General features: G+C 43.5%; 1 long non-coding RNA gene across 3 annotated transcripts in view; it reads right to left on the bottom strand.

The window, feature by feature from the left end:
• The window catches only part of LOC140702314 (uncharacterized), a 147,371-nt gene extending 124,120 nt beyond the window's left edge, over nucleotides 1-23,251 (bottom strand). The window contains exon 1 of one of the 3 annotated variants that reach the window (XR_013545327.1): nucleotides 22,804-23,251. This is a non-coding gene — a long non-coding RNA (uncharacterized LOC140702314). The remainder of the gene's footprint in view (nucleotides 1-22,803) is intronic. The other 2 variants (XR_013545325.1, XR_013545324.1) reach the window with 2 other exon arrangements.
• Nucleotides 23,252-24,909: the final 1,658 nt, after the last annotated feature.

The following is a 24,909-nucleotide window of genomic DNA, read 5'->3' as shown; positions in this document are numbered from 1 at the left end:
ACTTGAATGGTCAATACACCTGGGGTCACATTCAGCCCTCCATACCAATCGTGGAATAATATTAGACCACAGGATTCTCATTGCAGGGAACTTATGCCTTAATGTCTACAGGTCCTGTGTGTGTTTAGTCGTTTAGTCGTGTCCGACTCTTCGTGACCCCATGGACCAGAGCACGCCAGGCCCTCCTGTCTTCTACTGCCTCCCGGAGTTGTGTCAGGTTCATGTTGGTTGCTTTGCAGACACTGTCCAGCCATCTCATCCTCGGTCGTCCCCTTCTCCTCTTGCCATCACACCTTCCTAACATCAAGGTTTTTTCCAATGACTCTTTTCTTCTCATGAGATGGCCAAAGTACTGGAGCCTCAGCTTCAGGATCTGTCCTTCCAGTGAGCACTCAGGGTTGATTTCCTTTAGAACTGATAGGTTTGTTCTCTTTGCAGTCCAGGGGATTCTCAAGAGCCTCCTCCAGCACCACAATTCAAAGGCATCAATTCTTCGGCGGTCTGCTTTCTTTATGGTCCAGCTCTCACTTCCATACATCACGACAGGAAAAACCATAGCTTTGACTATTCGGACTTTTGTTGGCAAGGTGATGTCTCTGGTTTTCAAGATGCTGTCAAGATTTGTCATCGCTCTCCTCCCAAGAAGAAGGCGTCTTTTAATTTCAGGGCTGCTGTCTCCATCTGCAGTGATCATGGAGCCCAGGAAGATAAAATTTGACACTGCCTCCATATCTTCCCCTTCTATTTCCCAGGAGGTGATGGGACCAGTGGCCATGATCTTAGTTTTTTTGATGTTGAGTTTCAGACCATTTTTTGCACTTTCCTCTTTCACTCTCATTACAAGGTTCTTTAATTCCTCCTCACTTTCTGCCATCAGAGTGGTATCATCTGCATATCGGAGGTTGTTGATATTTCTTCCGGCAATCTTAATTCCGGCTTCGGTTTCTTCCAGTCCAGCCTTCCGCATGATGTATTCTGCATATAAGTTAAATAAGCTGGGGGACAATATACAGCCTTGCCGTACTCCTTTCCCAATTTTGAACCACTCAGTTGTTCCATGACCAGTTCTAACTGTTGCTTCCTGTCCCACATATAGGTTTCTCAGGAGATGGATAAGGTGGTCAGGCACTCCCATTTCTTTAAGAACTTGCCATAGTTTGCTGTGGTCCACACAGTCAAAGGCTTTCGCATAGTCAATGAAGCAGAAGTAGATATTTTTCTGGAACTCTCTGGCTTTCTCCATAATCCAGCGCAAGTTAGCAATTTGGTCTCGAGTTCCTCTGCCTCTTCGGAATCCAGCTTGTACTTCTGGGAGTTCTCGGTCCACATACTGCTGAAGCCTACCTTGCAGGATTTTGAGCATAACCTTGCTAGCGTGTGAAATGAGTGCAATTGTACGGTAGTTGGAGCATTCTTTGGCACTGCCTTTCTTTGGGATTGGGATGTAGACTGATCTTTTCCAATCCTCTGGCCACTGTTGAGTTTTCCAAACTTGCTGGCATATTGAATGTAGCACCTTAACAGCATCATCTTTCAAGATTTTAAATAGTTCAACTGGAATGCCATCACCTCCACTGGCCTTGTTGTTAGCCAGGCTTTCTAAGGCCCACTTGACTTCGCTCTCCAGGATGTCTGGCTCAAGGTCAGCAACTACATTGTCAGGGTTGTACGGGATATCCAAATCTTTCTGATATAATTCCCCTGTGTATTATTGCCACCTCTTCTTGACGTCTTCTGCTTCTGTTAGGTCCCTCCCATTTTTGTCCTTTATCATGTTCATCTTTGCGCAAAATGTTCCTCTAATATCTCCAATTTTCCTGAACAGATCTCTGGTCTTTCCTTTTCTGTTATCTTCCTCTATTTCTTTGCATTGTTCATTTAAGAAGGCCCTCTTGTCTCTCCTTGCTATTCTTTGGAAGTCTGCATTCAATTTTCTGTAACTTTCCCTATCTCCCTTGCATTTTGCTTCCCTTCTCCTCTCTGCTATTTCTAAGGCCTCGTTGGACAGCCACTTTGCTTTCTTGCATTTCCTTTTCTTTGGGATGGTTTTCGTTGCTGCCTCCTGGACAATGTTACGAGCCTCTATCCAAAGTTCTTCAGGCACTCTGTCCACCAAATCTAGTTCCTTAAATCTGTTCTTTACTTCCACTGTGTATTCATAAGGGATTTGGTTTAGATTATACCTGAGTGGCCCGGTGGTTTTTCCTACTCTCTTCAGTCTAAGCTTGAATTTTGCTATTAGAAGCTGATGATCATAACTGCAGTCAGCTCCAGGTCTTGTTTTTGCTGACTGTATAGAGCTTCTCCATCTTTGGCTGCAGAGAATATAATCAATCTGATTTCGATATTGCCCATCTGGTGATTTCCATGTATAGAGTCGCCTCTTGTGTTGTTGGAAAAGAGTGTTTGTGATGACCAGCTTATTCTCTTGACAAAACTCTATTAGCCTTTGTCCTGCTTCGTTCTGAACTCCAAGGCCAAACTTCCCTGTTGTTCCTTTTATCTCTTGGCTCCCTACTTTAGCATTCCAGTCCCCTAGAATGAGAAGAACATCTTTCTTTGGTGTCAGTTCTAGAAGGTGTTGTAAATCTTCATAGAATTGTTCAATTTCAGTCTCCTCAGTAATGCTGGTTGGTGCATAAACTTGGATTATTGTGATGTTGAATGGTCTGCCTTGGATTCGTATTGACATCATTCTATCATTTTTGAGATTGTATCCCATTACAGCTTTTCCCACTCTTTTGTTGACTATGAGGGCTACTCCATTCCTTCTACGGGATTCTTGCCCACAATAGTAGATATGATAATCATCTGAGCTGAATTCGCCCATTCCTGTCCATTTTAGTTCACTGATGCCCAGGATGTCGATGTTTATTCTTGCCATCTCCTGTTTGACCACCTCCAGCTTCCCAAGGTTCATAGATCTTACATTCCAGGTTCCTATGCAGTATTTTTCTTTACAGCATTGGACTTTCCTTTCACTTGCAGGCACGTCCACAGCTGAGCGTCCTTTCGGCTTTGGCCCAACCACTTCATTAGCTCTGGAGCTACTTGTACTTGTCCTCCACTCTTCCTCAGTAGCATGTTGGACGCCTTCCGACCTGAGGGGCCCATCTTCCAGCGTCATATCTTTTAGCCTTTTGTTTCTGATCATGGGGCGTTCTTGGCAAAGATACTGGAGTGGCTTGCCATTTCCTACTCCAGGTGGATTGCGTTTAGTCGGAACTCTCCACTATGTCCTGTCCGTCTTGAGTGTCCCTGCACGGCATAGCCCATAGCTTTTCTGAGTTACTCAAGCCCCTTCGCCACGACAAGGCAGTAATCCATGAAGGAGACAGGTCCTGAGTCACCTGCAATATTAATGACTTGCCCGTTCTCACAGTCAAGTCATTTCCTCCAAAGTGAATCACAGATATATCTGGGGGCTCACCAGTAATGTATCCGAGAGCTTGCTCTAGCAGCTCAGGCCATAACATACCCCTTTGTCCTTTCCAGTCTAACGAGGCTCTGGCCCCAAAACCTAAGTTGCAACCCCAACCAGTCTGCTAGGCATGGTTCACTGCCCAGTGAACGTAACTGTGGTCAAATATAACTGCATGGAAATGAGTGGAGTCTGCCTTGTCACCTGAAAAAGAAAACAAATTCAGATCTAATGTGGGACAGAACGAACATAAGACTTGAATCCGCATGATGACCATCTCCCCACCTTCTTTATCTGCTCCTCCCTGTAACCCAAAGCTGCTGCAGTGGACGCTGCACCTATTCTAAAGGAATGGGTTCCAAACTTCCAACCCACGACACCTGCTTCCTGAAGACCCCGAGACGTAACCGCCCAAAGTTGGTATCTCGTAAGGGGTGAGCCATATTTATGGCAAAAAAGATCACCCTTTGCATCACCCCTTACCTAGGTAAATTCAGAAATGGCCCTAAATGGCCAAAGGTCTTTGACAGAACACACTCCCAAGGATATAATTTGGGCCTTCCTGTACTGGTCAGTTTTGGATAGGTGGAGATGGAACGTGACTTTGTCTTTGGAGACCAATAAGCCATTGATCTGCAACGCCGTCCTAGAATTGTTATCCTTGGATGCCCTTATCAATTCACTAACCCTGAAGGCCCCAAAGAAAGCAGTCAGAGTGGCTGCCCTAAATGATTTGACTTCAAACAAATCTGTGCACACCGCCTCCCAAACCTGATTAAGCTGAAAAAGGATTTTGGATGACATCGGTGTGCACTTGTTGTCCTGCCTACCCCTCTCTTTACTCCACCCTTCAATCATTTTTCGACTTCTAAAAATCACTGGTAGGATCCGGGCAACCATGTGCCTTGATGAAAAATGCAAGGGCCGACATCTTTCCCTGTATAGTGCGAGGAGGCAAACCTTTCTGATGAAGATAAACTCTGTGTTGTTGTAAATGATCGACTGTTACAGGCTATGGTCGTCCCAATCCTACCCGGCTAAAAAACACAAAACATTCCTCACATGCAGCTTGGCTTCAATCCTCCAATGCTCCAGACCTCCTGAGGTAATGTCTCTGTATGAGCCAACACCCTGAACCGATCGAACCGTTGATGGGACAGGGCATCAGCCAGCTCATTTTTAACACCAGGTACATGTCTGGCCTGGAACACAATGTTATATTCCAAACACCAGAGCATGAATGCTCTTACCAACTGCATAACTCTTGGTGATCTAGATGTAAATGTATTCACAATGTGAACCGCTGCCAAACTGTCACACCAAAAGGTGGCTGCTGAATTGGCCCAACCATCCGCCCAAAGCCATAGGGCTCCAAGGACTGGAAAAAAATTCCAAAAATGTGAGGTCACGGGTGACTTCGGAGTCACTCCATTCCCCGGGCCACAGGCCGGCACACCATTGGCCTCTAAAATAAATTCCATAACCCGATGATCTGTCAGCATCGGAAGGTACCTGGAATTCAGTACCTAAGTACAGATCATCTCTCCAAGAGGAGATCCCATTGAAACTGTCAAGGAAACGTAACCAGATGTGCAGGTCATCCCTCATGCCTGCTGATGCGTGAACCCAATACGACGCTGGAGAACACAAGGAAGCCAAAAAAATCACCAAAAAATAATAAAGCAATCTAATATTAACAGATTAAATAAGTAAGAAGCAGCTGGGTAGTGCTGAAATGTCACCCGCTGAGAGACTAGAGATAAGCCGAGGTGGGGAAAACGAAACCTCTCCTCGCTCGACTGCACAGTTCGTCTCTTTGCCGGGGAAAAACAGCAAAGAGGCTGAGCTAGGATGATGGAGGCTTATCAAGCCTCCGTCCCTCCTCCCCCCCCCCGGAAGTGGCGTCGTTCAACCATGACGCCGCCTTTCTGGGTGGGAGGGCAAAGCCTCCCGGCCATTATGACTTGGCATAATGGCAGGGAGGTCATTGTTGTCAATGTGACTATCCTTCCCCGTTCAAGAGCTCAGCATGTTCGTCTATCACAAGGACAGTGAGGGAAAATAATCACACAATTAATATTGGCATAACCAGATGGACTATGTTAGAAAGGTGGACATTAATGGAATTGATTATTAGCAAAGCTGTATATACTGAGCTCTGTGCCTATGAATTTCAAAAGCCCCACACAGGCATTGAAGTGACCCAGAAGACTGCTCTTCTGTTCAGCTGAGCTTGTGGCATACAGTATCTAGAAACTACTGCAAAGTGGCAAACACCCTTACTAAGGAATATGTTTTGTTGGGTACAGAGGGCTTACGGAACCACGGAATTATAAAGCTAGAATGGGCAGAAAAGGGCCATTAAGTCCAACTTCCTCATAAAGCAGAAACCTGCACCTTCTACCAGCATTATGCTATATTCCGTGTTTTCCTCCCAGGATGGAAGTACAACTTTCCATGAGGGAAAGTAAATTTCTTCTGACCAGTGACACTGAAGAAACTGCTGAACATGGGGTGGGATTTCAGCCAACTTGTATTAGATGGACCAAGAACTAGCCCACATTTTTTTTCAGGTAAACGTGCAGTATGTCAGTGGACCTGGACCATTGCACTTCCATTGCCCCTCTGAAACAACCCTATTTCCTTCCCAGCCGATCCCTAAGCACTGCAGTTCTGACACTGATCAAATCATACGTTGTATACCAGTAAAACAGAAGGCCCCACCCTTTACGCAAATCCGATTGAAGCCAGGGCCATTTAAAAGCACCACTGAGTACAATGAAGCACAACTGAGCCCACAATCTTTCGAAACATAACTTTTTCCATACTAACGCTGTGTTGTTAATTGGCGAGTTAAGTATCTTTAGATAATGCATGACACATTAAGGATTCACAAGCTTATTGTAACTGTAGAAGTGCTTTTGTATTAACTCTGCCACATAGATGGAGAATGAAATAACCTTTGAAATTAATAGGGTTGCTTTACAGTGGGCTAATTAAGAGATCAACTGCATTGTTAAAAGGAGGCTGCTCTGCTCTCCTTCAGATGCTGTGCTATTGCCAATACGATAACAGGCCCTACAAATACATTGTTGTGATAGCCACTATTTATGCAATTAAAATGTTTGTCTAACATTAAAAAGAATACTGTACTTAAAAAGAACTTAATACTTGAATACTTTAAAAATGTTTAAAGCCATTCCAGGTTTTAAACAGTTCACCATTGGAATATTACAGATGTTCTGAATGGCACAGGTTGCTTACGATGGTTATGTATCTGGCTGTGGAGACAGGGCTAAGGAACTTGATTCCCCATTATCCACAAGCCAGGAGAAGAACCAGATTGTGCAGCCTTGGGCAAGCAACACTGTCCCAGAGTTCCTCAAGAAGAAGGAAATGATAAACCACTTCTGAGTGCTCTCTACCTAGAATACTCTGGAAAGGGTAGCCATAAGTCAGAATTGACTTGACAACCCATAATAATTACGATTAGTTACAGCCATTCTTCACATTGATCACTGCACCAATAAAAATCTGCTGTTTGATAAAACATTTCGTTCAGACCAGGAGTACGTAAGAGCACAGCTGAAATCCTCCTTAAATGTGGTGTCGCATTGGGCAGCCTTAGAATGTCAATAAGTTCCAATAAAGAGTTGTTATGAACATAAAGTGTGCATTACTTATACTCACTGTTCTGGTTTCCTTGGGATATATTACAAATGTATATAACACCTGGTATCTCTTCAGTGTGAGGTGTCTTAATGACTAGTGTGAGAGAGAAATGGCTAGGGCAATTAATAACTTAATTTCTCTGGTTGCAGGTTCAAGAACACCTAGGACCCACGGATGGGAACTAGAGATGGGGGTGAGGTGACTATCAAGTCAGCTGATGTGGGTGCAGCACCATGAAAAGGCACCAACTTTTATATTGCTGGAAAAGGAAAAAAATAACTGTGGATGTTTTGTCTCAAGTCCCAAAATAACAGGCCTGGACCAAGACCTTTTGCTGCCCAAGGTAAAAAACAAGATGGTGCTCTCCCATTCCACGTACAAAGGCCAAGCCAGCTAAACCTTTCTTCAGCACTGGTAATACTCTGGCATGTTTGAAGGCTACAGTCCAGTTTAGGAGGTGCAGAGCAACTTACAAGGCACGCAGCCCTTGGAAACACAGCAAGATGATTTATCCTGAGTCACAGCGTTGGTTCATCTAGCTCAGTGGTTCCCAACTTTGGGTCCCCAAATGTTCTTGGACTATAACTCCCAGAAATCCTGGCCAGCACAGCTAATGGTGAAGGCTTCTAGAAGTCGCAGTAGTTCAAGAACACCTAAGGACCCATGGTTGGGAACTAGAGATGGGGGCATTTGTATACGAATACAAATACCCCATCCACAGGTGGACATAGCAAGGGTCCAGCTACCTGGGGCCAGACCATCCACTCACTTTCTGCTGATGCTGTGGGCTCCGCGCTCCCTTCCTATCGATCAGGAGCTTGTGGTCTGCAAGCCACTCCTGGCAGGAGGTGGGAGGATGAGCCTCGCTGCAAGGATGAGTATAAATAGGAATACAGTGGTGCCTTGCTAGACGATGATAATCCGTTCCACTGAAATACTGTTTAGCGAAATCATTGTCTAGCGAAAAGCATTTCCCCATTGGAATGCATTGAAACCTGTTTAATGTGTTCCAATGGGGAAGAATCGTCGTTGTCTAGCGAAGATCAGCCATAGGAAAGACGCTTTGTGAACCGCCGATCAGCTGTTTAAATCGCTGTCTTGTGAAACTTAGGTCCCGAAAACACCCGTTTTGCGAGTGCGGAGGGAGCTGTCAAAATCATCTAGCGAAAATCGGTTTGCGAAGCAGGGACCAAACATTGTCCAGCGAAATTCCCCCATATGAATCACTGTTTTGCGAATTGCTATAGCGATCACAAAAGTCAATGTCTAGCAAAAAAAAACTGTCATGAGGGGTAACTGTCTAGCGAGGCACCACTGTACCCCCATCTCTATTGGGAACCACTGAGTTAGCCCAATGCTATCAGCACTAATGAACAGTGATCCTCCAAGGTTTCAGCCAAGATTCCTTCCTACCTGGAGATCCCTTGTGGTCACACAATCAAGTATTAAAACTATATAGCTTCTCAATGAAGAAAAGATCTGAGTGAATTTTAGAGTTATAGGCTATCCAACTTCCATCATTCCCCATGCCTAAAAATAGGCCCAGGCCTGGGAAATAACTGGCTTAGCTTGAGGTGTTATGAGTCTTCATGTGTGTGTGTGTGTGTGTGTGTGTGTGTGTGTGCGCGCGCGCGCGCGCATGTGCGTGTGCGTGTGCGCGCGCACGCATTATTAGTTCATTCAGGCAGCAAAATATCTTGAGCAGTCATACAACTAAAGGAGTTCACAGTGGCTGCCCTATGATGCAGACACACATGCCATCTGTATCTTTGTTTAATTATTCTAAATACGAAGTGTGTTAAGATGAATTTTCTTTGAAGGACATTAAAAAGTGGCAATCTCATACTTTCTTCAAACAAACTAAAAGCCAAATTATCAACACCTTGACTTCTAGAAAAGAACAACAGACTATACAGCAGCATGCAAAACAATGCAAGGAGCTGGCTAGGTAGTAAACCATGAAACACTCCTACTCTTGACCTCAACTCTCTGGAGATCCACTTACAGAGAAATTAGGAGTCTTTATATGTGTAGAAAGTGTTAATGCAATGGCAAACTGTCTGTGTCTGATGCTAGGAAGCCATTCCAAAGGGACCTAGCTTACTGAATCAGTTCTTCCAATGCTCTGTATTCTTAGGCACTAAGTAATTAAATTAAAGCCCAGGGTAGTGCAGTAGACAGAACTTCAGACTAAGATTCAGGCGACCTGGGTTCAGACCCCCACTTAGCCATGGAAATTCACTCAGCGGGGACAATGGCAAACCACTCCTTAAATGTCTGGCATACTTTGAAAATGCTGTAAGGATTGTCGTAAGTCAGGAGGAAGTAGACATCGCATAACCTGTTGACAAACTTTATTCATCTTTCTGACAGTAGGTTGCACTCTTGGTAAACCACGGCCACTTGAGTAAAGTGGTAATCCAGTAAAGAGTACTTATAAAGTACATATAAAGTCCTCAGTCATCATCATCATCATCATTGTCATCATCGTCATCTTAGAACTGCAGACCTGGAAGGGGTCCTATAGATCAACGGTCCCCAACCTTTTTGGGACCGCGGACTGGTTGGGGGGGGTGCAGGCTCTGTGCGTGGGGGGGCAGAGGGGCAGGGCACCCCTTTGCTTGTGGATGAGTGTGTCGCGCTTCAGAGGGGCGTGTTGCACTCATGGAGAAGCGTGTTGCACTTGTGTGCATGCACACGGGCATGACATACCCCTCCATGAGTGCGACATGCCCACCCGCAAGCGTAACATATCCCTCCGCAAGCACGACACACCCAACCACAAGCGCAACGCGCCCACCGTGTGTGCATGCGGGGGGGCGCGCGGAGATCCGTGCCCACGGCCCAGTTCCAGGAGGCCCATGGACTGGCACCGGGCCACAGACCGGGGCTTGGGGACCCCTGCTATAGATCATCAAATTGTCCTGCTTCCAAAAGAAATATTTTGTATTCACTTCTGAGGTGACTAATAGGGTGAGTCAGCCCAAGGTCAGGCCTTATCATCAAATCCAGACCCTATCAAGGAGGCACAGTGGGGAATTGAACTCTCAATCAGATATCTAAACCACTGAGCTACCTAGTCTCCACTGAGCCATGAAATTCACTGATTGACCTTGAGCCAGTCACTGTCTTTCCACCTCAACTTCCTCACTGCCTTGTGAAGAGCTTTAAAAACCCAAAAGAAAGGCAGGGTATAGGAGAAACATGGGATATAAACAGAATGAATGAATAGCACAGTCCCTCAAAATTTACAACAAGACTTTGTACAGTTCTGTTGCCTAAAACCTCCTGTTACCAGGCCCTCCTGGTAACCATTTCACATTTGAACATTCTTTTTCCATTCAGCCTACAAAATCTTTGCACTTAATCCCCCATTATCCGCACTGGCTTTAAAACTCCTATGAGGACAGGAAGTCTACATCTTGAGCAGGGAGAAGACGCCAACATCCTCCTTAAATGTTCTGTTCTCTGGACTGTACCTAACTATAGCTGTGGTTAGGTGCCCAAATGGAGGGACAGACCTGGCAGGTTATGGGAAGCAAATCTAACGAAGAACAAATTTATGCTGATTTATGTGGAATTCTTGGAAACACACATACAGACAGTGGCATTTCACTGTCCTGGAAGTGGCCCTATCTTCTGTATTTGACCAGCTTTCTGTACAAAAAAAGGAAACTGACCCAGCGCTTTCTAGGAGACCTACCTAGGAAGCACCTCATGGCACAGTGGTTAAACTGCTGTACAGCAGCCAATATTGTGCTCGCAACCCGGGGTTCAATCCCAAGTAGCCGGCTCAAGGTAGACTCAGCTTTCTATCCTTCCGAGGTCGGTAAAATGAGTACCCAGCTTGCTGGGGAGGGGGAATGTGTAGCCTTCATAATTAACTTGTAAACCGCCCAGAGAGTGCTTGTAGCACTATGGGGGCGGTATATAAGCAGCACGCTTTTGTTTTGTTTTGTTTTTTGCTTTTTTTACCTCATTATGAGATGTGCATTTTTTTTCCGGGGCTGCCCTCTATAGGGGGAAAAAGGAGTTAGCCTTTCAGCCCTGTCTACACCTTGTACCCTTTCTCTCTTCCCACCCCCTTCCTGAGATATGAAATTAGAAATGCTAATTTCTGCAAAGACGCAGAATGTTGGATGGTTGCAGAACCAAGTCTTATGAACTCTTAAGAATTCACAGCCTTTGTTGATTTAATCATTCACTTCGCGGCAAGAAAGGCAAGGAAGCTCCATTTCTAAGGTAAAGAGCATGAGCTCAGCATTTTCATTATAAGGCATTGACAGCTTTAATTCCCATTTCCCCACTTTTCATAGTGCTACATCTTCTTTATTTTAACGTTTTACCAATGTCAGATTTAACACACAGGCTCCATGGGGGGGGGGGGTTTGCTGCTCTTTACCTCCCCCTGGTGGTCAAATGGAAATGTACCCATCGCCCAGATTCCTTTCACTTGTCAGCATGTGGTTGAATACAGCACGTCCTTACTTTTCAACCACACTCAGAAGTAAATCAGTGGATTAAACAATGGCATCAACAATTATACAAATAACTGCCAGTACAAATGTGTGTTTGTGCAAAATGCATGTATATAATCTTATAAACTGTGATTTGTGTTTGAGTACTTATGAATACTAGGATTCAGATTTCCTGTGTATACAGTGCCACAGCAAGAAAAGTGCATTATTCCATCATAAGCTGACACTCTCAAGTTAAATTCTAGTGCTTAAACTTTGAAAAAAAAACTTTTATGGTTTCTTACAAGGCAAATTTGCAAAGGGATATATTAATTCCTATGCCATAAATCACTAGAATGATTAGAAGTGGGTTATAAAAAGCTTTTATTCCTCTTTTATCAAAGAACTTTAATCTTTGCCAGTTCTGCATATGAAGAATTAGCTATGTCAAATCCAGGATTTTTATTTTTTAGATGTGCCACTGCTTTCAAAGCTGATGTATTAGACATGAGGACGAAATAAAAAATGAATGACAATACTCATAGAAAATCGCTGATTCGATGAACATTCATTGCTTCATAGTTGTCAATTCCAGAGACACTGACAAATACGAAGGGACAAATATTTACCTGGTTTTTATTCATCCCCAGAGGGAAGGCTAGGTTACCGGAATGGCACCTTCTGTTCCGGCAGTCTAGACTTCCCTCTCTGCCTATGTGCCTGCTGAACAGCTGATCCCAGTTACACTAAATACAAATATAACCAGCAAGCTGATTGAACACAAGACAAAAACAACTCATCCACTGTCATTATTTTTACTAACTAATACACCAAACCAACAGTTAACATATTTTTTTCTGCTTTGCATATTTTACAGTAATGTGCACATACACAAAAACACTCTTGAAAATCTACAAAACAATGTAGACAAATTTTTAAAGACTCCTCACTATATTGCAGCAGGGAGAAATGTTTCATTTAGAGATGGGTATGAAATTAAGGGGAGGCTTAGGGCAGTGTGGGAAGTGAAGTTCTATATCCCAATGGCTATCAAGTCTACACTGCCCACAATACCCTAAGCCTTCCAGGAAGCACCAGGGCAGGAAGAAGGCCCTAAACAGCCTACTCAACCAGATGGTCCAGCAGCAGTGGAGGGGAGGAGAAGGCCCAGAGCAAGTAAGGTAGGTGCTGGAGCCCATGAAGGAATTAGTTGTGTGGGACCCCCACAAGGAGGGGCTTTCTGTGTCACTCAGCCCTTCATTTAGAACTGGTTCATTTTAAAAAAAATTATCCATGATGGTTCATGGACATTGATGAACCACAAACCATCATCATGAACTACCATTGAACCAGCTCATGTCCATCTCTGATCATAACTGTGTGCTGTCAAGTCAATTCTGACTTATGGCAACTCTTTCCAGGTTTTTTTTAAACGTAGAGACTACTCAAAAGGGGCTTCCCCTTCCATTTTTCTGGGGCCATCTCGGGACTGCGCAGCTGGGCCAAGGCCACCCAGGCTGGTTCTACTCTCAGGAGGCACAGATGGTGATTCAAACTCCAAATATCCAGCTCTGTAGACAGATACCTAACCCACTGAGCTATCCAGCCGGCTAGGTCTTACATAGTGGCCCTCAATAAGGGATATGTTTTTTCTGCAAGGATATGGAAAGAAACACATACATCAATTAGATGGACAAGTCTCTAGACAGCTGAGCATGGTCAATAGCTGAAGGTCAGTCTAGAGCAGGACTGGAGATTCAGTGGCTTTCTGGATGTTCACGACCTGTTACTCTCGCAATCTTTCCCCAGCGGCCAGAATGGATGGAGCTATTCATAATAGAGTCCAACAGCAGTAAAGGGGTACAGTGGAGGGGTACATTGGTCAAGAAACAGGAAAGTTTTTGAAATACTACAATCCCTGTTCTTCATAGAACGTGACATTAGCACTGACATTAAAACACAAGCCACCAAGTCTTCTTCATTGCAGCCTAGTTCCGGAAAATATTATACATTAGCTGCTTCCAACCAAGTTCAGGTGATATCTGTGTTGTTGTTTGGAATCACAAAAGTGTTTTGTTCTCATTTTTTATTACACACCTGCTAACCAAATTTATTTTGATGACCAGAGGTAGAAGACTAGATTCTACCATCTGTTGCTGACAAAAATTGCTGCATTTGAGCAAGACGTTGTGGATTTCTCCCTACCCCAAAGAGTAAGAACCAGTCGGAGTGTTACTTCAGAGTGCAGCAAATGCATCTTTCGGACTAATAAAGTTTTATTGATTATCTCACGTTTCTGCTGCTTCCTCAGAAAGGGAACATCTGCCTTCATTTACAAATATGCCACTTGCAAGTAAAATCAAAAGCCAGCAGGAGGAGAGAATCTGCTGATAAGGCAGCCCAGTGAACAACTTAAAAAAATATTTTAGCTAACCTCAATAGCAAATTAAAGGCTGTCAAGCATATAAATATTATTATTTCATTATAGCAGCACATAATTACTCATTTAATTATTGTTACTTTTGTAGCCTGAATTTCTGTTTAAAAAAATGGGATTCAAGTTGCTAGGTAAAAAGGTAAAGGTTCCCCTTGACAATTGTTGTCCAGTCGTGTCCGACTCTAGGGGGCGGTGCTCATCCCCATTTCCAAGCCATAGAGCCAGCGTTTTGTCCAAAGACAATCTTCTGTGGTCACATGGCCAGAGCGATTTAGACACGGAACGCTGTTACCTTCCCACCGAGGTGGTCCCTATTTATCTACTTGCCTTTTGCATGCTTTCAAGCCGCTAGGTTGGTGGGAGCTGGGACAAGCGACGGGCACTCACTCCGTCACGTGGATTCGATCTTACGACGACTTGGTCTTCTGACCCTGCAGCACACAAAGGCTTCTGCGGTTTAGCCCGCAGCGCCACCACGCCTCTCAAGTTGCTAACAGACAACTAAAACCAACCTTAACCATCAATACCATTTAAAATTTTAATCATAAATTTTAAATCATTAGTCATCTGGAGGAGGATTTCTATGACATGTTATTTTCTCCCCTGCAAGCTATGTCTGAGATTATGGACCGGTTTGAACCTGTTTATGAGTAATCTGCTGAGAAAGGCCAGATTACAGATAAGCATATTTGAATTTACTTATGAGTTCAAATGTAGGTTGCAGAGAAAAATGTGAAATGTCATAGAAATCCTCCACCTAATCATCACAATAATGAAACAGCTCAAAAGGTAGGATTGAAAAAAAGCATCTCACACTTTTGCTAAAAGCAAAGAGAATGAAAATGGAAATTCTCAGGTGAAGACATGTCACAGTCTGGAAGCAACATAAGAGAAGGTCCCCTCCTGCAAACCTGTCAAGCAGGCCTCTCCAAGTGATAGCACTCTTAATATCATCATCATCTCAGAATCGCAGAACTGGAAGAGACCTATAGATCCTCAGCTCCTATTAGGGAGGCACAGGGGGGGATCGAACTCCCTACCTCTGGTGCTGCAGCCAGATGCCTAAACCACTGAGCTGTCCCTCTTCTTACTGTAAGAACAACCACTTCCCAAGCCATTTACGGCTTTGAAATTTACAATCAACCTTGAATCAGGACCAGAAAGAAAATGGGCGCCACAGCCAGCATAATAAGATCCCAAGAGTGTGTAGTAGTTAGCCCAGCTGCTGGATTTTGCATCCTATGAGATAACTAATCTTCTTAATCTTCTCAAGTACAAAAAAACACAACTTTTTTCTTGCAGTGCATTAAATGTCTTGCAATGATGAGCATTAAATAAAATGGAACAGGGCAATACGGACTAGTATAGATTTGATGTGTCAAAAGTGTGCAAAAAGCCAATGGAGGAATGATGAGTATTGAGTCCAGAAACGCCTTCAGAGCCCCCTGGGTGGCCGAAGGGAAGCCATAAACAGGTATAGCAGAAATTAAGGAGCTGCCAGCCAAACATCAAGCCCAGTACCAAGTTCGTTGTCCTCACCCCATCATGTGAAATCATCACAAGTACAGTGGTTCCCCGCTAGACGATTACCTTGTTAGATGAGGAAATCGCTTAACGATGAAGTTTTTGCGATCGCTTTTGCGATTGCAAAATGATGTTTTAATAGGGAAAAATCGCTTCACGATGATCGGTTCCCTGCTTCGTTAACCGATTTTTCACTTAACGACAATCAAAACAGCTGATCATCGGGCTTCAAAATGGCTCCCCGCTGTGTAAAATGGCTCCCTGCTGTGTTTTAGGATGGATTCCTCGCTTTACAGGCACAGGAAAATGCCCGCCCTATGGAGGATCTTTGCTGGACGCTGAGGTATTTCGCCCATTGGAACACATTGAACCAGTTTTCAATGCATTTCGATGGGATTTTTACTTTCGCTTGACGACAATTTCATTCTACAGCGGTTTTGCTGGAATGGATTATCGCCGTCAAGCGAGGCACCACTGTACTATTTTTAAAATACTATCCCACATCACAGAAAAATGGGAGGTGAAAGAGTACATGGGTTAATACTGTGTCATACATTAGCTTGACCATATTTTACAGGGATTGGCGTGAGAATTCAAAATGAAGTTGTTATATAGGGCAGTGATCCCCAACCTTGGGCCTCCAGATGTTCTTGAACTACAACTCCCAGAAGCCTTCAGCACCACCTCTGCTGGCCAGGATTTCTGGGAGTTGAAGTCCAAGAACATCTGGAGGCCCAAGGTTGGAGACCACTGATATAGGGTGAGTAACTGGCTGGGGGGAGCACAATAAGTTTCACCTTTGCCAAAATGACTGAAATAATATGGATTTCCCTTCAAATACCTGCCTCACTTTATACTTCAACAGTTTTGTCTTTCCTTATTTCTTCCTGTCAGCCAACATTTCTGAAAGAATATGATCCATTTTAAGGTAGAAGAAAAAAGAGACCCTCCCCTCAAAGAAAAAGGGTTTTTAATAAAACACCATAGACAAGACAAGAAATAAAGTTTCTAGTCCACCTCACCTTTCACTGTGATTGAAAGCTGAAACCTCCTCCAGTTAAGATAGCATATCCATCTTCTCTAAATGGATTTAACCCATTTAAAATGGCCAGTGATGCCTAGGTGAGTGATCAATATTAGCTTCTCAAGAAAAAAATCACATTTAGGGACTGAAGGAATTGTTTTCTTAACACTGAGGAAATTGCATTGTTGATGCCCTTCATGGTTCCTTGAGGTTATCCTGACAAACACAGCTAGGGAACATTCGTTTTTCTGAAATTTCATCTTCTAAGAGGTAACTGAAAGAAGGTAGGTGAGGTTTAGTTTTCTGGAAGATGTTTTTCCTCTTTTAAATGGCATTTCATGTTATCCTTTTGTGAATGTTTCACCAGAAGGATTCCACCAAAGTAACATTTAAAATGTTATACTAATTCTCAAAACAGACTGCTTTCCATTAAGCATTCTAGTCCTCAACACATTTCCTCTTTCATTCCCTCCGCTGGAAGGTAGAAAGGGAACTCTCAGTCATTCTGCTATCTGTGCCACCTAAATTAGTCTGTTGTTCCTTGTGTCCCCAGATTCACTGGACCTCATGAATCTAGATCTACATAGCTGACCAAATAATAGTAATAACATTTAAACAAAAAGTTAAGGCTGCAACTGCACAGTCAAATGGGTGTAAAATGATTAAATTCATTTTTTTAAAAAACTGAGTACACGACATAAAGGCAAATCATTCTGGCCCCTTTTGCTCCCTACTTGGTGCACGTTTGATAAATATTGGGTTTCAGACATCCAGGTTATACACCCACAGAGTGGGTCCCCCCAGGAAAGTGCCCTTTAGCAGCTGGCTTGAGGGAAACCCAATCTTCACCAAACTTGAAGGGATTGTAGAGAAGAGACAGTAAAAGCTTCTCAGTGATTTTGGTGTCTTGAGGTGCCTGGCGAGAACTTTCCTGGGGAACCATCTTTGTAAGCGTATAACTCAGACAAGCAAAACCCAATCTTTACCAAACCTGTACAGATTGTAGAGAAGAGTAAGGGGCGGTGTCTCTGTGAGTTTGGTTTCTCTAGGTGCCCCAGGGAGCATTTTATAGTCCAATGAATCAATTAATCAAAAACCACTAAAGATTTATTGATTCTTGTTTCTCAAGGGCATTGCTTCGGATGAACCTAAACTGACAAATTGTTGTTTAGTCATTTAGTCATGTCCGACTCTTCGTGACCCCATGGACCAGAGCACGCCCGGCCCTCCTGTCTTCCACTGCCTCCCGGAGCTGGGCCAAATTCATGTTGGTCGCTTTGATGACACTGTCCAGCCATCTCATCCTCTGTTGTCCCCTTCTCCTCTTGCCATCACACTTTCCCAACATCAAGGTCTTTTCCAAGGACTCTTTTCTTCTCATGAGATGGCCAAAGTACTGGAGCCTCAGCTTCAGGATCTGTCCTTCCAGTGAGCACTCAGGGTTGATTTCCTTTAGAATTGATAGGTTTGTTCTCCTTGCAGTCCAGGGGATTCTCAAGAGCCTCCTCCAGCACCACAATTCAAAGGCATCAATTCTTCGGCGGTCTGCTTTTTTTTATGGTCCAGCTCTCACTTCCATACATCACGACAGGAAAAACTGACAAATTAGTGCTTTTTAAAATGAATTTTTCAATTAATTTTTAAATTTGTGCCCATCTCTAGAAGAAACACAAAACAGGCTTGGTCCAGTATAGAACCAGCAGGCCACTGTGTGTTCAGGTTGAAATGTTCTTCCTGTTCTTCCATCCTCCCTTTGCTTATACCAGTCTCACGAGGCTCAGGTTCTCACATAGCCCCAGACACCAAAACTGCTAGTTACAACTTGCCATGAGAACAGATCCTATTTCACCAACTGTGCTGGCTTTTTCTTTGCTGCTGATAGCAGTACCGAAATTTTTCTACTCAATTTACAACCCAGTGTATATGCAAATACGTCGTGCAAATACATCTAACAATAGCTTGTTATACACAACCACAAGGTAATAATTTTCCATACAGGAAAAAAAATCATGTTATGCACCAATTCATTGAAGAATCCTTTGACTCCATGAAGGCACAGAAATTCATCACGGCATACGATTTTGTGTACTTATACTATAACAGATGTGTTAGCCATTAAGGTGCTGCCAGGATGTGGCATGCCCCTGCTCCTTTGCTTTGGGGAAGTTTCTGAGAGCTTAGGATGGAGCAGGGAGCCTTTAATATGCAAAAATTCCCATTAGTGGTCCAGAGTCCAGCAGCAGCAATCTAGCAGTGCCTTTTTACTATTAAGGGCTCCCTTCCTACACCAAATGTTTCCCAAAGACTTCCCCATGGCGGAAGAGTAGTGGCATGCCACTAGGTGGGAGGTATATAAATCTAATGAATTAAGGAATGAAAGAATGAATGGCAGCCATTGGGAGTCTCAGAATTTGAAGGGCATGGGATAGAAAGCTTTCAAAGGGTTGAAATTCATTTTTTTTCTAGTGCCAGATCCAGTTTATGCTGGCTTAACTTTTAACCAGATGATTATCTGCTTGTTCAAAAATACTTTATATTGCAAATGCTGAAACTTGGGCACCTTGTTCTTTAAAGGTAAAGGTTCCCGTTGACAATTTTCGTCCAGTTGTGTTCGACTCTAGGGGGCGGTGCTCATCCCCGTTTCCAAGCCGCAGAGCCAGCGTTTTTGCCCGAAGACAATCTTCTGTGGTCACGTGGCCAGTGCGACTTAGACACGGAACGCTGTTACCTTCCCACCGAGGTGGTCCCTATTTATCTACTTGCATTTGCATGCTTTCGAACCACTAGGTTGGCGGGAGCTGGGACAAGCGACGGGCACTCACTCCGTCGCGTGGATTCGATCTTACGACTGCTTGGTCTTCTGACCCTGCAGCACAGGCTTCTGTGGGTTAGCCCGCAGCGCCACCACGTCCCTCACCTTGTTCTTTAGGTAACCATATAACACAATGCCTATAATGTGGTCTGGTTCTGTCTTGAAACCTGACTCCAGGGGTCAAAAAGGTCCTATTCTGGTCCCTAAAGATTAGAGATCCCTGCCAGCGCCTTCACTCAGGACGTCAGTACTGCCATTCTCAGGAATTCTGTTGAGGGGATTGCATGACAAGGTAACCCTGGGATGTAGTGACACTCTTTCTTAACAGAAAAGTGAACAAGGTCAACATGGTTGAAAAGGCCGGAATTACCTGAGAGGTTGGATTGATTTGATTGCTACCTGCTTGTTTGCTCTGTAAAGAAACATGGGATGAATTCCAGGATACACAGAGGCATGCATCATTGAGCACACCTGTTGAAAAGAAGGCAAGACGGGGAGAAAAAAATACAATGGATATAAGGAATTAACAAGGAATCATTGGGTTTGAATGACTGGTAATTACAATTGTAAAAGTTTGGCAATGAATTTTTCCTTCTTTCAATAAAAAAAGAGATGGGGGTGTGGGGAAGACAAGATGATGAGCATATGAAATTTAGGAAGCAAGAGAGAGAAGCCAAAAAGAGCTAAAAAGAAGCTTAAAAGGGGAGAGAAGCCAAAAAGAAGCTAAAAAGGGGATGAAAGGTGGCTAGAGAAGGATATTTGACATTGTTTAATTTAAAGCTGTGCATTTCATGGTCTTATACAAATGGGTTCCATTCACATTTGCCTCACTGCCTTGTCTGTTTGGAAAGAAAAGGAATGAATCTGTTGAAATTTAGTAAGCTTTATAAATTATAATGGAGCCGTTGCCAGATCACAGCCATTTTGCTGCGACAAAACTATTATATGAGTGACATATGAGTGACACTGATAAAACGTTAGGATGGGGGTACCAATAGCCTCAGAGAAAACATTTGTGCTTTTTATTCCAATGACCGCAGGATGAAATAACTAGCTTTGGAGCCCGGGGCACTGGCTCATTAATCTTTTGAAAGCAAGACGAAGAAAAATCTCTTCTACTGAGTAAAATTTCTGAGCACATCTCATTTTCTTTCTCTTTGTTTCTTGATGTTGCTGCTGATGAATAAAGCCTTCCCAAAGCAGCATCTCTTTAGAACTAGTTCTTAAGGGTCTACTGAGTTGCTCATTTATCAGACATCACAGAATCATCCTCCCCCTAGCAGTATAGTCAGTAGCCTGGATTTAGTTGCAGCTATCAGCTAGGGGCGTGGGGGGCGTGGCTGCAGTGATTCCCTCACATAATTAATAGACACACAGAGCAAAGTGTTCAAAGATCAGATGCAATTCCATGCCCCCAGTTCCATGCATACAAGGGAAGATTCCTTCTGCTCTCAGCATTGCCCCTGCCACACTAGAGTGCAATTTAAAAAACAAAGTGGGTAGGGCTGAGCCATCAGGGTGCTCTGAAATTCTGGGGTTAGGATTATGGAGTGAATCCATCAAAACTGGACTGAGAAACCGTAGTGCGTTGAAAGTATGGATTGCTGCCCCTCAACCCTTGATTCAAGGCGTTTCCCTGACTTTACTGCATTTGCCTGAACCTAATAATGATGGCCTAAATTTAACTCCTAGTCCCAATGACTCAGTGGGACTTGAGCAAGTAAAGCTGATTCAATGGGTCTACTCTACTTATGGCTAACAGTTGGATTTAGGCTGAAAGCTGAGAGGCCTGCATTCATATTTGGAAAATCCATGAGTTTTTCCCCCCACACAGATTTTTTTTTAAACTGCATGATCTCTTTGTCTCACATAGGAAGAAATGCATGCACTTTGGTAAATCCTTCAAAATCTAAATGAAATCTCATTCGTCCCATTTCCATGGGCCAAATTCCCAGCATAGGCTGGACCTGTCTACGTGCAGGCATTTAAGACGAGGAGCTTCTCGGAAGAAAAACGGACGGTGAACCTAAATTCAGCACTAGCATGGCAGAATACAGAAGGATTCAAACCCAAACTTTTAAGACTTAAAGTGGAGTGTGCATTTAATATCTCCATTCCAAATACAAAGACATGTGTAGATGCTATTAAATTATCATCAAATGTGAACAGAAACAAGACTCTCATCTGTCCCTGCTGGTAGAATTGTCCAGACAGGGTACTTGGAGTCCGTGGTTGCTGGCCTATTGCTGAACAGGCCCTAACAGGCTCTCTAAACTATACAAAAGGAACACAACACACAAATTCCTGTTGGAATAAAAGAAGGTGCTCAGCTTTATTGGCAGACCCCAGCTAGCATTGGGGAATTGGATCCAATGCACCAAGAATCTCCCAATGCCCACCATTGTTTGCTTTATGAACTACCTAAGATCCCCCCTCCCAAAAGTATCCATCTTTTGGGGACCACCCAGGCATATGCCACTCTGTGATTCTCTGACTCCTGAAGGCAGGGCTTGGGCCAGCGGGCCCCCAAGCTAGGCCAGACCATTCCCTGCCCGGATCTCCCCATAGAGTGCCGCCGTTCATTCACCAACCTAAGTGAGCAGGCACCCATTTTCACCCTTTTACCATCCAGATCCAACCTAATGCTCCAGCCACCAACAAAGTTGAGACAAACCTAATTAACAACGTAAGATCAGCGAACTGAACACACCCAACCTTTCACCCTTGTAGCTTATGAATTAATCTAAAACAGCATCCCATTCCGCCACCATAAAAGAGGGGGGAGGAAAAATGGGGGAATCCAATAAGCAGTGGACTGGATGGGGGTCAGCTGCATCCCTGGTTATATGCTTGACAGGTGGCCTGGAATGGAAGCCCTACTTTCCCAGTTTGCCTGCCCCACAGTCTTCTTTGGGTTTCCCCTTCTGGCCAATACCAGGCTAACAGGGGAACCCCACTCATTGCTAGCCAATTGGGAACCATGTGGCCATCACCATTACAGCCCACTAAGCCCCGAGAGCCTGCCTCAACAGGAACATGGGGGACCTTTGGTAAGTCCAGGCCTCCATTTAAAGGAGAGAGATCCTGAGAATATTGCAGGAGACAGTAATTAATTCTCTCAAGGTTACTGGAGCCTCATCTCTCCTTCAATTCCTAGCTGTGTAACCTGTTCCCCTGAAAATAAGACCTAACTGGAAAATAAGCCCTAGTAAGATTATTCGGGATACTCATAAGACCTACCCCCTAAAATAAGTCCCAGTTGTGAAACCCCGCCCTCCACCATTGTGCAGCAACCAGAAGATGACATGACTGTAGAGTATTTGAATAAATGCAGATTCTTGTACTTGGGGGGGAAAAATAAAACATTCCCTGAAAATTAGCCCTAATGCATTTTTGGAGCAAAAATTAATATAAGACCCTGTCTTATTTTCGGATAAACACAGTAAATACACCCACCTGGGTCCTGATTTGCTTAAAATCCTGCCTTGGAGGCCTGTTTGTATCTCAGCTGCTCTTTAGCAAGCTCATTGTTCAGATGTTAATGAAATGACATCTTCTAGCCAAGCGGTCATTTCTTCCAAATAAATGAAAAGATAGCCATCTTGGCAGCTTCCAGAACAAAATGGCAAGAGCGAAGGAAGGTGAATCCTAAACAACGATGATAACCTTCATGTCTAGTGACCGGCAGCAGCTGCTGCTCTGGCCTCACTAGTTAAATTGCCCTGCTACTAAAAGAAACACTTTGTACTCTCTTCTGAGGTGGACTAATAGGGTGAGCCGCCCTGAGGTCAGACAGATGGGAACGCTTTGTTAAATCAAATATTCAGCGCTAGCAATTTCTTCCTGTACTTCGTCTCCCAAATTCTCTCTGCAGTTCCAAAGCGAAAAACTAAAAAACAAATGGAATGGAACGGTTCTTCAAAGACAGCCAAGATCATTGTACTACAACCTTTGCACAAAACGGTCTGTTCCAGAATAAATATTTACTGTGTCAAACGACGCTGAGCTTTATAAAGGGCAAGGGAATGTTGCCTGGAGATTGAATCCAAACCAGGACACTTGGATTTGCCCTCCCCCCCAATACTACTCACCGTGCCTGTTTCAACTGTGATCTAAAAGCTATGCAGTGGATCCCTCTTTCCATTTCCCAACTCCAAGAGAACAGTCTTTGGTCTGGGCCTATACTTGGTAGCCCCAGGCTGCCTTGAATCTCATGGAAAGGATCCGTGCAGGTGGCTAGAACTAGCTAAGCTGACAGATGTTTGGGAGGTTGGAAGGAGGGAAGAAGCCTGGCTTGAGATGACACTGGAGGAGCCTGATGTATTATAAGTTTTCCTTGTCTGTTGAAGGCAAAAAAAGCAGGGTCTGGAAAAAAAAGGTGTCGACCCTTGAAAAATGGTTTACATACACATTCTACTCCTGGTAGTGAGTTATGTGAAAATGGTCAAGGAAATGCTGTTCTAGTTCAGTTGCCTTGCTAGTGAGACCATATCTCTCCCCTTTAGCACTTGTCCTCTTGTAAATAGCTCCCTTTTGAATCAATGTTAAGGGCAGATGAGAGTCTTGCCAGCAAAAATATTCATGAGCATGACTAAGTACTCATTTCATCTTTGCAGTTATAACCACATGAAGGAGGTTTAGTTTTAGAGCTAAACTGGTTTTTCATAAGTGTGTGTGTGTGTGTGTGTGTGTGTGTGTGCGTGCGTGCGCGCGCATGTGCGTATTTGCTTTCTGAGACAATTTCTTAGATTTTCATATTCTCATCACCAGCCCTATCTCAGATCGACAAAACAGCTACTTTAAGAAAAAAAATTATATAGTCTTTATCTTTTTCATGCTGATAACCACTATAACTCCATCCCAGAGCTGCTAATACAGATAATTATATATTTTTTAAAAAATCAACAGTAGGGTCCTTACAGAGAGTTTAAAATTATGGTATTGCTGCCAAGATGTTTGCAAGCGCACACACACCTTTTGGCAAACAAAATCAAATGAAGAAGCTGCCTTAACACAGTGACTTATTGTGAATTCTCAGGGTGGAATTTTTATCTCTCGCTTCTGGACAAATTCAGTGAAGTGGGACCTATAATTTTTCTGCCAGAAGAAGGACGGAGAATATTGAGAGGCCATTTTCACACAGCTCATAATTATATGCTATTGTGCAGTGGAGCAAATCCACATTCTACAAGGCAAACCTAAAAATGGGGGCAGCCCAAACAAAACATTATAGCTTTGAAATTGGACTCTGGATCAGCACCAAAGTTGGCACAGGTGTAGTAGACAGTATTCTCTTTCTCTGTGCCAAAATTGAGGAACTTTATTTTCACATAGTATGGATGATTTTGACTTTGGTTCCAGTGGCAATCTTTGCTAATTCCAAGCCTTCCCATTATTATTATTATTATTATTATTATTATTATTATTATTATTATTATTATTATTATTATTATTATTATTATTATTATTATTATTATTATTATTATTATTATTATTATTATTATTATTATTATTATTATTTCGAAAGGTAAGGGGAGATCTTTCGGAAAACACACATACAAC

The sequence above is a fragment of the Pogona vitticeps genome, chromosome 1 (assembly GCF_051106095.1).
Source record: "Pogona vitticeps strain Pit_001003342236 chromosome 1, PviZW2.1, whole genome shotgun sequence".
NCBI lineage: Eukaryota > Metazoa > Chordata > Lepidosauria > Squamata > Agamidae > Pogona > Pogona vitticeps.
This window is presented reverse-complemented; position numbering and strand designations above follow the sequence as displayed.